This window comes from Pristiophorus japonicus, chromosome 9 (genome assembly GCF_044704955.1).
Source record: "Pristiophorus japonicus isolate sPriJap1 chromosome 9, sPriJap1.hap1, whole genome shotgun sequence".
NCBI classification, from domain to species: Eukaryota; Metazoa; Chordata; class Chondrichthyes; family Pristiophoridae; genus Pristiophorus; species Pristiophorus japonicus.
Genome location: NC_091985.1, coordinates 57,509,266 through 57,522,425, shown reverse-complemented (window position 1 = coordinate 57,522,425; position 13,160 = coordinate 57,509,266). Strand labels below are relative to the sequence as shown.

At 45.3% G+C, this 13,160-nt stretch overlaps 1 long non-coding RNA gene across 1 annotated transcript in view; it reads right to left on the bottom strand.

The window, feature by feature from the left end:
• The window catches only part of LOC139273063 (uncharacterized), a 55,416-nt gene that overhangs the window by 40,180 nt on the left and 2,076 nt on the right, over window positions 1-13,160 (bottom strand). Inside the window, exon 2 of the long non-coding RNA XR_011595004.1 lies at window positions 9,796-9,854. This is a non-coding gene — a long non-coding RNA (uncharacterized lncRNA). The remainder of the gene's footprint in view (window positions 1-9,795; window positions 9,855-13,160) is intronic.

Sequence of the window (13,160 nt, the reverse complement as noted above, 5' to 3'; positions counted from 1 at the left end):
ACACTCTCCTCCTCACTGTTCACTGTACTTTCAAGTTTTGTGTCATTCCTGAGCAGATTCTTCATTTAAAAATTGGCCCCCCTCCCCCCTTGTTTTAATACTGAATGCATTGTCAAACATTTGACACTCAATGGCGTCAATGGAACGTAAAATCATGCGGGGGGGGCAAAACGGACGGTCAATCCACTCTTGTCATTTTGCTGCCGGGTGGGTAGGTTAAAGTGTCAGTGTAGTGTCATTTCCAGGTCAAGTACAGGGTAAATCTCTCTGTGCATCACCTCAACAAAGTGCTTTAAACTAGCCTCTATGGGCTCAAGTTTCGGTCTGAGTTGCTCCTATTTTTTTGGAGCAACTAGTTTAGAGTGGAGCATCTTAGAAATTGCAATTCTTGGCATTTAGTTTGCTCCAGTTCTAGTCAGTTAGAATAGTTTCATTTTAGAACAGATTTATTTTCAAAAGGGGGCGTGTCCAGCCACTTACGTCTATTTTGCAAGTTTAGGCAGCGAAAATTTACTCCAAACTAACTTAGAATGGAGTAAGTGTAGATTTTTGTACGCCCAGAAAAACCTTGCCTATACTTATAAATCAGGCGTAGGGAATGAAAGATGGGGGGTTTACAAACATTAAACATTTCATTTTTACAAATAACGAGCCATGATCAATAATAAATGATAAATAAATCAATAAATCAACCAATAAATCAATCAAAAAAGATTTTTTTTAAATTTTTTAAAAATTAAAAAATCAATCAATCAATAAAAAATTACGTTTCTACTCACCTACTGCAGCACCGGGAGCCCTCCAACAGCGTGCTGGGATGCCCCCCCCCCCCAGTATCTCTCTCTCTGTCTCTGTCAGTGACTGTGTTTCTGACAGCGAGAGGTGGGGGGAGAGAGGGGGGAGGGGGGGAGAGAGGGGGAGGGGAGAGAGGGGGGGAGGGGCAAGGGTGAGGAGGGAGGGTAGGGGAGGGAGAGGAGGGAGAGGAGAAGGGGAGAGGAGAGGGGGGAGGGGGAGGGGAGAGGGGGAGGGAGGTGGGGAGAGGAGGGGAAGGGAGGGAGGGAGGGAGAGGAGGAGAGGAGCAGGGAGGGAGGGAGAGGAGGGGGGAGGAGAGGGGGAGGAAGGGGGGCTTGGGGGGAGCGGGAGGGGGAGAGGTGGAGGAGGAAGGAGGGGGGAGGAAGGGAGATGGAGGGAGGGAGGGAGAGGAGGGGGGAAGGGGGGAAGAGGTTGAACGGGCTGGGCTGGGCCGTCGCCACTTTGGGCGGGGCCCATCCCCAGCAAGATGCCGGGCGGGCGGGCCTCACCGACGACAGGGAGGTGGGTGGGAGGAGAAGAGGGAGGGAGGGGGGGAAGAAAAGGGGAGGGAAGAAGAGGGAAGGGGGGAGAGAAGGGGAGAGAAGAGGGAGAGGGGGGAAGGCTGAACGGGATGGGGGGGAGGATAGGCTGAATGGGCTGGGCCTCGCTCCCGACGGGGAGGGAGGGGGGAGAAGAGAGGGGGTGGGGGGAGAAGAAGGGTGTGCGAGGGTGGGGGGGGGGGGAAGGCTGAATGGGAGAGGGGGGGGGAGGGAGCTGAACGGGAGGGAGGTACGAGTCCCGATCTTCGCCCGGGGAGCCCATTCGGCCAGGGCTAGTGTCAGGCCCCTCCCACGCAGCCTCGGGGGCCTGGAGCTACTGCACATGCGCGCACACTCTAGCACGCATGTGCAGAGGTCTCGCACTGTTTTCAGCGCCGGGACCTGGCTCCGCCCTCGACCCCTTGTGCTGCGCCACGTCGAGCACGAAGACGTCCTGAGGAGAGCGGAGAATCACAAGGTCAGTTTTCGGCGCCCTTTTTATTCCAGAAAGTCAGTGCACCTTATGGAGGTGCGCCGTTTTTCCAGAGGGCGGAAACTTTGGCACTATAGGAGTATCCTTACTGCCCCAATGTGATATCTCCATTTCGTATCAGTCTTCCTGTGGCCTGCATGAGAACACCAAGATTTCTTTTACAAATTTTATTGTTATGTTTACAATGTTGCTAACACATAGCAACCAGAGGAAACAGTTCTCAGTTTTAATCATGGTCAATTGGTGCTATTAACTTGCCCCGAAACATCCGGTGATAATTTTAATTTTAAAGGTCTTAGAATTAAAGTTCCTAGTAGGAATTAAAGTATATCGCTTTAAATTAAATATGGACCAATTTTTAGATTCTGGTCCAGTGTTTCGGGAATTCATGTTTGTTAGACCTTGTTAATTGAATTTGGAGGAAGTTTTAAGCTCTCCACTCAGCAGACACTGAGCAGGCGGGCTGTTACAATGCCCCGTGCAACTTACCCCCTTCAATCCCACTGCCTCCCATGGGCCACGATAATAACCCACTCTTTTTTGCAGGTGAGAGGGACATGCGCCTTAAGGCAGTGGGGTCATTCCTTAAATCTGCAGATCAGGCTCCAATGACATCATCGAGGCCGGACTGCATATTAACCCCAGGCTTGCATGGCGAAGTCCTCATAGTTTTCCAGCCCAGCCAAATCTTCAGCGAACAGAAGCCATGGCCAGAGAGGCCCAAGTAAGTTACATTTTTTAATGAGTGCTCCTCCAGCTCCTGCGAGTAAACCATGAGCCTCCCGTGCCCCGGGTTTCCCGCCCCTCACCTGAACTGCGATCCCCTCCGGACCCCAAATCCCAGACCCAAGTAACGATTTACCTTAGTGCCAGGGACCATTTTGTCCAGTCCCCACCAGGGCTTTCCACCTGCTACTCAAAAATCTCATTGGCCAAGTAATGATCCCTGCCAGGTTCAGGCAGGAGCAGAACTCCCGATATGAAAATGAACCAGGGAACTAAGATCTTTCCAGGTCTCCTACAGCACCGATATGCAAACTTACTGCTCACCCAATCTCCACCCCCACCACCCACACACACACACACACACACACACACTGATCCAATCTCCCATTAAAATTGACCCCTTTGTTATTTGGGTGTCACGTTGCAATACTGTATCTTGTAATCTATAACGTTAATTGCTTATGACCGTTGGCTAGATCAGAGTGTTAGGGATCAATATTTTTACTGCACAGTTATTTAAAAGATCAGCACCATCTTGTTTAAACATATCAATTTAAACATATATTTAGAGCTTCACAGCTTAGTTTTGCTTTGACTTCTTTGAGTCTATGCTTGATAAAATCTAAATACCAGCTGTTACTGAGTGATTTGTAAACTACTTTTCCAATTTTGTCCCCCAAAAGACATTGACTCATGGTGGGGGTGGTTGCAATGTTGCCAAGTTACTTCACCACCTCACCCAAGTGACCATTCCTCATTTCCGAGATTAGATTTGCTGCTCGTCTTTGTCAGAGGTGGGCAGAGGCTCCTCCCCTTGCCAGGCCAGCTGGAAAATCCCAGAAATGGCTGAGTTGCAGCAGGAGTCTGATGGTACCTCTGAGGAAAGTTGGGCTATGCAATCATGACAGGCATCAGAGCCAGACACAATCCTCTCCTCACACGATGCCCACACGCAAGTACACATGTACCTTCCAGCAGGAATCACTGCACAGTGATATGCAGCGTGGAGCCACGTTGAACTTTCCTTCTCTAGCTCAACGGTGATGAGACCGGTTGGTAGCAGCCGTAACTCCACTTTGGCAGGGAATCGGTCTGAGTCTTCTGGTGCATATGGTTTAGTACAACAGACAATACCTTTAGTTACTAGGCCATTAGGGGATCTTCTAATAATTGTAATGCTCAATTCTTATCATTATAAACAACAGATCGAACTGTACTCAGCAAAGACTAATGATCAGCTCATGTTCAGTAAAAGCAATAGGTCTTTTTTCATCCAAGTTTTAAATATTGGTCCCATATTTGGGGAGGCTTTTCAAACACCTCCCTCATTTTTCTGGGCCGGGTATAAGAAAAAACGTCATCTGATAGGTGCTCATTCTCTCACCTCTGGCCTCCAACCTATCTCTCTCCATGGCCCCAAGTTTCCACATGATTTGCTCCTGATTTTTTGGAGCAACTGCTGTAGAATGGAGTATCTTAGAAATCGGAATTCTCCACATTTAGTTTGCTCCAGTTCTAGTCAGGTAGAACAGTTTCACTTTGGAACAGAATTTTTTTTTCAAAAGGGGGCGTGTCCGGCCACTTACGCCTGATTTCAAAGTTTCATGAGTGAAAACTTACTCCAAACTAACTTAGAATGGAGTAAGTGAAGATTTTTGTACGCTCGAAAAAACCTTGTCTACACTTTAGAAAATCAGGCGTAGATTACAAATTAGGCATAGGGAACAAGGTGGGGGGGGGAGGGGGGGAAGAGAAGTCATTAAATTCTACAATCAATCCTTAGTTATACTTATACAAATATTATACAAATAAATCCAACCTGAATAAAAATTTATAAGCAAATAAAAGATTAAATAAACCATGTTCCTACCTGTGTGAAAGTGCTTCAGGCAGGCCTTTCATGTTGGAGACAGGCAACGGTGTGGCGTCAGTGTCTCGATGGCAGCGGCAGCAAGCTTCGAGCTGAGCTGCAGTGCTTGAGGCAGGCTTTCATTCTCTTCGTGGCTGGCCGCGAAGAAGCAGCACCGGACGGACCCGAGGCCATTCGGCCATGAGATAGCAGCGGCGTCAGTGGCTGGCCGGCAGCCAAAGAATCAACGCAGGACACACGCAGCTCATTAAGGTTCTTGAGGCCATTCGGCCACGCTTTAGGGGCGGTGTCAGTGGCTGGCCGGCAGCCAAAGAATCAGCAGCGGACGGACGTGAGGCCATTTGGCCATAGGATATCAGCGGCGTCAGTGGCTGGCCGGCAGCCGAAGATACAGCAGCAGCCTTCGAGCTGTGAGGGGGACTGAGGCCATTTGGACAGGGAGAGGCAGCCACATCGACAGTTTTATATTTAAATTTGCAGAATGGGTGCTGCATTGTCAACATATTATTGCAAAGTTGAATTGGCACTCTTATTTCTCCAAACACACATCCTTACTTTGCATGCACCAATGCAGCACCGGTTCTGCAAGTTTAGCAGTGAAAAGCTGAACTCACTGATTTCAGCAGGTGATTTATTCAGCAGTGCTGCTAAAAGCACTCTCTCACACACAGAAATATAAAAAAAAATTAAATTACAAGCCTTTGCAGGGGTCCAAGAAACAAATCTTCACTTTTTCTGCAGTATTTTTAAAAATGGCCGAGTGCCAATGTTTGTGTGAGACTGCGTGTGCGCGCACGCTCCTACGCGCACGCGCAGGGTTGCCGGCACCACGGAGGCTAATTTAAATTGTACCCGCCCCCTGCTACTTAGAAAATCGGCGCGAGTGTTAGGCTCCGCCCCCTGCTGCGATGAGCGCGCTGCGCCAAGCAGACATCGCGCTCCAAGGAGCTCGAGAATATCGGACTTTTTTTTGGGCGCAGTTTTCGGCGCGGAAAAACAGGCGCCCAGCTCGGAGGTGTGCCGTTTTCGCCGCGGCACGAAACTTGGGGCCCATATGTCCCAACATTTATCTCATCAATACTACTGTATCATTGTTTCCCTGAATCTCCTGCTCTTGTATCATCGATGTTCCAAATATAGAATCATAAAATAATACAGCACAGAAGGAGGCCATTCTGCTCATCGTGCCTGTGCAGGCTCTTTTAAAGAACGATTTAATTAGTCCCACTCCCTCCTCATTCCCCATAGACTAATGTTTCCCTTCAGGTATTTGTCCAATTCCCTTTTTAAAGTTATTAATGAATCTGCTTGCACCACCCTTTCAGGCAGTGCAATCCCAGTAATAACAACTCGCTGTATCAGTTTTTTTCCAAAGCTACCTTTGGTTCTTTTGCCAATTACCTTAAATCGGTGTCCTCTGGTTATCAACCCTTCTGCCACTGGAAACAGTTTTTCCTTATTTACTCTATCAAAACCATTCATGATTTTGAACACCTCTATCAAATCTCCTCTTAACCTTCTGTTCTAAGCAGAATAACTTCAGCTTCTCCACTCTCTCTACATAACTGAAGTCCCTCATCCCTGGTACCATTCTAGTAAATCTCTTCTGCACCCTCTCCAGGGTGTTGACATCCTTCCTAAAGTGGGGTGCCGAGAATTCAACACATTACTCTAGCTGAGGCCTAACCAGAGTTTTATCATCATCATCATCATCATAGGCAGTCCCTCAGAATCGAGGAAGACTTGCTTCCACTCCTGAACTGAGTTCTTTGGTGACTGAACAGTCCAATATGAGAGCCACAGACTCTGTCACAGGTGGGACAGATAGTTGTTGAGGGAAGGGGTGGGTGGGACTGGTTTGCTGCACGCTCTTTCCGCTGCCCGCGCTTGATTTCTGCACGCTCTCGGCGTTGAGACTGGAGGTGCTCAGCGCCCTCTTGGATGCACTTTCTCCACTTAGGGTGGTCTTTGGCCAGGGACTCCCAGGTGTCAGTGGGGATGTCGCACTTTATCAGGGAGGCTTTGAGGGTGTCCTTGTAATATTTCCACTGCCCAAAGGTTTAGCATAACTTCCTTGCATAACTGCCCATGATGATGAGTGCGTAAAAAGGTGAAGTTCACGTCAAATCACTGATTCCGTGTTGATTGTATCTGCGAAGACTGCAACAGTACACCCTGTGGAGGAGCAGGCTATCCCTGACAGCAACGTCCGGATTTCTGCGTTTAACTGTGGATGTGCAGATGCCAGAGGTTGCTGTCAGTTTTACACAGTAGTAACAGCAAACGCTGACAGTTTTGCCGTCATTACAACTGCAAATTCTGGGCTAATATTCACCACACAATCTCCTGCTTTAACTTACTCTGTTCTGGGACCACAATACTGTGGAACTCCTTCACTGCCTCAGTCTTTTCTTCCTCCTACATATCTTCAGACTTTTTAAAATCTAAGCTTGACATTTCCTAAACAATACTTCCTGATTTATCTTGGTTTTGTTTTTTCTTTTCATGGTGGGGATGCTCTGCCCCATGAGCTTTCACATTTTTTCTTGTTCCAAATTTAGACAAGTGCTGGCAAAACAAACACAAAGCACCAGCTTTTCTTACTCAGAAAGGGTAAACACGAGCCACTAAACAGTAAAGATTTAAACCTAGAAATACTATTACGACTATGTGGACAATCACCATATTAGTACGACATTCCTCTGTCCACAATTTTAACACAACCGTTAACGCATTTAAATGGGATAATTCATCCAATAAAATATCAGACAAAGGAATATGCTACAAATGCATTTAGTGTTTGCCTTCTAATATCACCAATGATAATTTTTAGGCTTAGATGTCAGTTCATAATTTTTTTCTCTCTCTTCTTTCCTATGGAAACGTTGAATAGGATATCAGATTTCATCAGCAAAAACTCTTGATACCATTGAGAAACTTTTAGTAACCATAGTTCTCCATTTTCTTCAATGCATTTCACTCCAATACTGTGCCACATTCTACACAGCATCGCTAGCAGCAAGCAAAGACTATTCAATAAGAGGGCAGGCAGACCAGAAAGTAGACCACGGGTGGCCCATTGGGTTAGGGGTCTCGTGTTTTTCTATAGGAACTTAATTCCCATCCACCAGCTCACTATTTCAAATTTTCTTCACAAACACATCTCCCACTAAAGTTATTTAATAGTAATCATATTATCTAATAATTCAAATATTGCAATGACAGGAAATTTGATATATCAAATATCCTGGTAATGTACTGTAATTTATTTTTCTTCTGCCAACTGCTGGGGGTTGGGATGCTGGGAAGTGGATTAACTGACGACAGTAGGAGAAATAAATGACCCCGAAGGGGTAAAAGCAGAAGTTTGCATTTACTGTATTATAAAATAGCTGCCTTATGTACTGTTTTACACTTGGGATAACACAGAGCTAGAAGTGAAACAAAGCAGTAGCATGTCAAACATTTTAGGCAAAGCTTGAGTGGTTTGTTAACGTCATCTGACACCATGGTGTGTCACTGTCTGCCCATATGCTGAGCAGGTCTCCAGTCATCCTGGTTAACCCTTGCCACTGGATAAAAGCCTAGCTCTGTCAAGCCTGTGTGGTGGCTGATGTGCAACGGTCACCACATATCAAAAAAATTCACACACAGGCATCTTCCACCCCCTCAATTGGAGTTCAGGACTGGAACATCGGGTCCTTCATTGAAACACCTGTGAACTCGTGGAAGCAAGTCATCCTCGTTCAAGGGACCGCCTATGATGATGATGATATGCTTACAAGCAAAACAAAAATTTGCAATTTTATAGCTCATCAGGTCCTCAGGATGTCCCAAAATGCTTTACAGCAAATAAGCTACTTTTGAAGCGCAGTCACTGTACTTATGTAGGTAAATATGGCAGCCAATTTGTTGCACATTATGTCACCACAAAAAACAAGTGAGAGAAATGATCAGTTAATCGGTTTCGGTTGAGTGATGAATATTGGCCGTGACACCAGGAAAATTTGCTGTTCTTCTTCAAATATAGCAAAGGCATTTTTTACATTCACCTAAGCAAGTAGACACGGCCTCTGATTAACATCTCATGCACTGACAATGAGCACTCCCTCAGTACTGCGCTGATGTGTCAGCCTACATTATGTGCTCATGTCCATAACGTGGCTTGATGGTGTTATTCTTTATGAAAAATAAATACAGATGTATTTATTGTTTGACAGAAATTGGTAACAAAGTTGAGCAACAATTTCCACAATGTTACTCATGTTACAATGTTACAATGTTACAATATCATGTCACTCATCTTTCAGTGCTACATCATGGCAATGGCATGTGATTTAATATTTCGCCCCTTCTGTCCTAAAAGCACTGTCTCGTGGTCAGGTACCGTTCCATGGCACCAGTTATTCTGTCACCTCTATCAAGTGATCATACTTTATGCATGAATCCAGACAATCAGTGTTAGTAGCTTGCTCAATCAAGAGGGGCATTACAGCTGATGCCAATCCTGACTTGGTAGGAGTCAATATTTAGCAATCAGCAGCATCAATCCTGACTGACGTTTTCTCCTAAGTAGCCCATGAAACTAGTTGTTGTACATTAAGGCCCCATAAATGACAGTTGAAATAAATGATCCGTTTTGTTTGAGTGATGAATGTTGGCCGGGATACCAGGGGAATTCCCAGTTCTCTTTTGGGTCATAAAGTCCAATTGCTATGCCTCAACTGAGATCAGCCAACTCAGCACAGACTAGGGACACCTGGGACCCTCTTGGTCTTTATGGTTCAGTTCTGCACTAAACACTGCGGTCCCCAACTGAGCCATTGGGAGCTTTCAATTTGAATTTCACTCAGGTTTACAAAGGAATAAGATAGGTTATATAAAAAGGTTCTATAAAAGCAAAAGTTAAAATAGAGCCTCAGGGTTCAGTCCAACATATTAACATCCTGCAAAAGCCCCTTCATCTGTGTTACAGTGCTGTTGTACAGTCCCAGACAGATATTATTCTCTCTGGCTCTAGCCTTGGGAGTTTGGCATAACAATGTTTTATATATTTAACCACTAATATCCTGTCAGCGCAACTTGCTGTCACTGTTTATGTTGGTCGAGTAAAAATGCATTAGGTGCACTAACATTAATTTCCTCACACCAGCTGAGATTGTATCAATATTGGTTGTGTTTATAAAATATGAATTACATTCTCAACTATAGCATAAACATTTCCTCCTGCTGATGGCTGCTGGTTTTAACCAAATAGGACTGTAGTCCTTTCACCTTTCACCTTTCAAGATTAAATATCTGTTTCCCGTCAATGCTAGTAGGTTCCTTCAAATCTTCGGCATTAAAGTTAAAAAGCCTGTTAAATGTTCACTTACACATTATTCATTTAGTCTCAGTCCTCCTCGAACCTTTAATCATGCTTCAGATAATACAGCTACAAAAAATAAGTCATTTTATTATTTATGAGGTAAAGTCACATTACACTAATCTGCAGTTAGCAGCAACATTAACAACACATACACTGTGCACTTAGTACAAAAGAATGCTTACATTATTACTCTGTGGTTCATGTTCTAAGTCAGGGGATATCCTCCAGGTGTATACAAGAGTAAATAAGATCACCATGGGCAGCAGATCTTTGTGCTAATGGCCTTTGAGCAGACAACAATTTGACATTTGTCTGTCAAAGTCCCAAATGGGACTTTTGTAGAGGAAATAAAATATTTTGTAAAAGAGAGAAACTGTTCCCATTGGCGGAAGGTTTGAGAACCAAAGGACACGGATTTAAGGTGATTGGCAGAAGAACCAGAGGCCACATGAGGAAAACAATTTTTACGCAGTGAGTGGTTATGATCTGGAATGCACTGCCTCAAAGAGTGGTAGAGGCAGATTCAATAATGGCTTTCAAAAGGGAGTTGGATAAGTACTCGAAGGAAAAAATTTGCAGGGCTATGAGGAAAGGGTGGGGAGTGGGACTAGCTGAAGTGCTCTTGCAGAGACCCAGCACAGATTCGACAGGTCGAATGGCCTCCTTCTGTGCTGTAAACATTCTATGATTTTTCAAACAGCTCTAAGATGCCACGAGACCTTGATAACTGAATTGTATGAGGGGAATTCCCTTAATAAATGGGAAAATAACAAACTCTTTCTTTCTTAACACTTTCTGCTTGTAACATTGTTTGTGTCAGTCTTACTTTTATGTTCTGTGATCGGGGCCCAGGGGAGGCATGATTTTGGGGCCAGGGCCCCAGGGGCAGCACGGACCAGCTCACACTGCGATATGTGTGCGCATTGAGTCCATGCAGCAGAGCAGGTCTTCAGTTGTCTTGGGTAATCCTTGCCACTGGACTGTCAAACCCGTGTGGTGACTGGTGTGCAACAGCCACCACATGTTAAAAAAATCTATGCACAGGCATCTTCCACCCTTGAGGATGTAGTTCAGGTTCTTCTTTCGAACCACCTGTGAACTCATCCTTTTTTTGGGCGTAGAAGCAAGTCATCCTCGTTTCGAGGGACCGCCTATGATGATGACTTTTATGTTCCTCCTTCAGTTTAGTGTCTGCATTTCTTCATTTCAAAATAGTATTTTCAGCACTATTTTTTTCTAATTTGATTCAAGGACATTTAATCAACAACAACAACAACTTGCACCTTTAAAGCACAATAAAGCACTTTTTGCATAGCAAAATGTCCCAAGGTGCTTAACAAGAATATTATCAATAAAAATTTGACACTAAGCCAAAGAAGGACATATCAGGACAGATGACCAAAGGCTTCATCAACGAGGTAGGTTTCAAGGAGCTCCTTAAAGGAGAAGAGAGAGGTAGAGAGGCAGAGAGGTTTAGGGACGGAATTCAAGAGCTTAGGACCAAGGCAGCTGAAAGCACGGCCGCCAATGGTGGGGCGATTAAAATCGGGGCTGCGCAAGATACCAGAATTGGAGGAGCGCAGAGATCTCAAAGACGTGTAGAGCTGGAGGAGGTTACAGAGATCGGGAGGGACAAGGCCATGGAGGGATTTGAAAACAAGGATGAGGTTTTTTAAAATTGAGACATTGTCGGACCGGGAGCTAGTGTAGGTCAGCGAGCACAGGGGTGATGGGTGAACGGAACTTGGTGCGAGTCAAGATACGGCCAACAGAGATTTGGATGAGCACAACTTTATGTAGTGTGGAAGCTGGGAGAATGGTCAGGAGAACATTGGAATAGTCAAGTCTATAGGTAACAAAGTCATGGATGCGGGCTTCAGCAGATGAGCTGAGTTCGGGTCGGAGTCGGGCAATGTTACGGAGGTGAAAGTACGCAGACATGGTGAGGGAGCGGATATGTGGTCAGAAGCTCATCTCAGGGTCAAACACAACACCAAGGTCGCGAATGGTCCGGCTCAGCTTCAGGCAGTTGCCAGGGAGAGGGATGGAAACTGTGCTCAAGGAACGGAGTTTGTGGCGGAGAGCAATGACAATGGCTTTGGTCTTCCCAATATTTAGTTGGAGAAAATTTCTGTTATCCAAGCAGTGTGACAAATCAGAGACAGTGGAAGGGTCAAGGTAGGTGGTGGTGCGCTAGAGCCGACTGTCGCCAGGTACAAAAATCACATACAAAACATCATTGTTGTGTGCATTGCAAGTTTTTTAAAATCTCCCCTCTCTCTAAAATGTACCGACTCATGCTGGAGTACATTTCAAAAGGCCCCAGGCACTGTCCAATACCACAGTCTAAACAGTGAGTGTCAACAGTCGATGTGACCACAGGGAACCTCGCAGGTAAACCTAATCCTTTCCCCATCTAACATCCGTGCACACACACTTTCCAGGGGCCACTGGCTAGTGAATCAGGAGTGGCAACCCTGGCTGTTTTTCCCCTCACTGCTTTTCCCCTCACTGCTTTTCCCCTCACTAGCTTAAGGCAAAAAACAGGAATCAAAGAGCAGGAATCAAATGTGGAGCCATGTGGCCCAGTTTGGCATTAATCAATGTTTTTGGCATATTTTGTGTACTGTTCCAAAGATATAAAAAAGACATCTTTTAATTTGGTGAAGTTAGTGAACACATTAATAGTATATTTTAACCAAATATTTGTTTGCTTTTTCATTAATTTCCCCCCCCCCTTCCCTTCCCCTCCTGCAGACATTGATCCTTTGGTTGGGTACAATTTCAAAGGTTTCTTCGAATACCTCACCCAAATGGTAATCCTAAATGTGTGGGTGTAGACAGTAAGTGTCAGCAGGTTATTTTATCACAGGCTATCATAGGTGAGCCTGAGCCTGTCCTAACCTGAGGTCCCCACATGCAGAGCTCCAGGAGAGAGGTCATTGAATATGAGCAGAAATCCTGGCTAATTTTCTTCTCCTTACACCAGGAGTGCTGACAGCAACTATACCTCCACCCCTGCTGAGATCAGGGAAGCCTCAGGAACTGAATCTGGCTTAGTTTCTCATTACCTTAGCTTCTCATTACCTGAGCCACTGAGGGAGCGGCTGACTTTTAACCCTCCACACTCACAACTGCTTCACTTCACATTGTTTTTAGTTAAAGTAAAAAGCTGCCTAGTCTGCCCTGATGTCTCAGTGACTAAATGATGCATGATGTGGTACTGCACGATTCAGAAAAGGAAAGTTCCAGGTTTGACCCTTTTGTTTTGTGCAACAATAGAAATGTTACATTTGGTCCCATTTGGGTTAGGGGGTGGGGGGGAAACTAAACCAAGATTCCCAATCCTGATCACTATCAAGTTATCGTTAA